This window comes from Octopus bimaculoides, chromosome 9 (genome assembly GCF_001194135.2).
Source record: "Octopus bimaculoides isolate UCB-OBI-ISO-001 chromosome 9, ASM119413v2, whole genome shotgun sequence".
Classification (NCBI taxonomy): domain Eukaryota; kingdom Metazoa; phylum Mollusca; class Cephalopoda; order Octopoda; family Octopodidae; genus Octopus; species Octopus bimaculoides.
In genome coordinates this window covers 22,162,397-22,163,136 of record NC_068989.1, presented here as the reverse complement: position 1 = coordinate 22,163,136, position 740 = coordinate 22,162,397, and positions in this window count along the sequence as shown.

Sequence of the window (740 nt, the reverse complement as noted above, 5' to 3'; positions counted from 1 at the left end):
GAGAGAGAGAGAGAGAGGTATACTTGTCCGCAAAGAGATTTGACCTGAGATTGTGTCGAAACTAAAACGATTGCAGCTTAGAAGACACACATAAATGTGTGTGTGTTTATATATACAGGGTTATTCAAAAAGAATGAACCGATTTCATTACTCAATATTTTAATATGGAAAAGCAATAGAAAACTCCAGCTAAGTCACAAGTATTTACTCACAATCAACTTTTATTTCCTGTCTTACAAGTGTTCAATGTGGCCACCACCTGCAGCACGGGCAACATCAATGCGATAAGAGAATTCCTCTCAGAATATCACAATCCACTGAGTGTGTGATCCACCGTGAGTGATTTTTTCTTGTGGGGATATGTAAAAGATCGCGTTATGTTCCACCGTTACCTACTAAACTCAATTACCTTAAACATCGAATAACAGCGTTCAACTCAGTGAATCGTGATATGCTGATACGGGTCTGGGAGGAATTCTCTTATCGCATTGATGTTACCCGTGCTGCAGGTGGTGACCACATTGATCACTTGTAAGACAGGAAATAAAAGTTGATTGTGAGTAAATACTTGTGACTTAGCTGGAGGTTTCTATTGCTTTTCCTTATTAGAATATTGCGTAATGAAATCGGGTCATTCTTTTTGAATAACCCTGTATATACTCTTTTACTCTTTTACTTGTTTCAGTCTTTCGACTGTGGCCATGCTGGAGCACCGCCTTTTAGTCGAGCAAATCGATCCC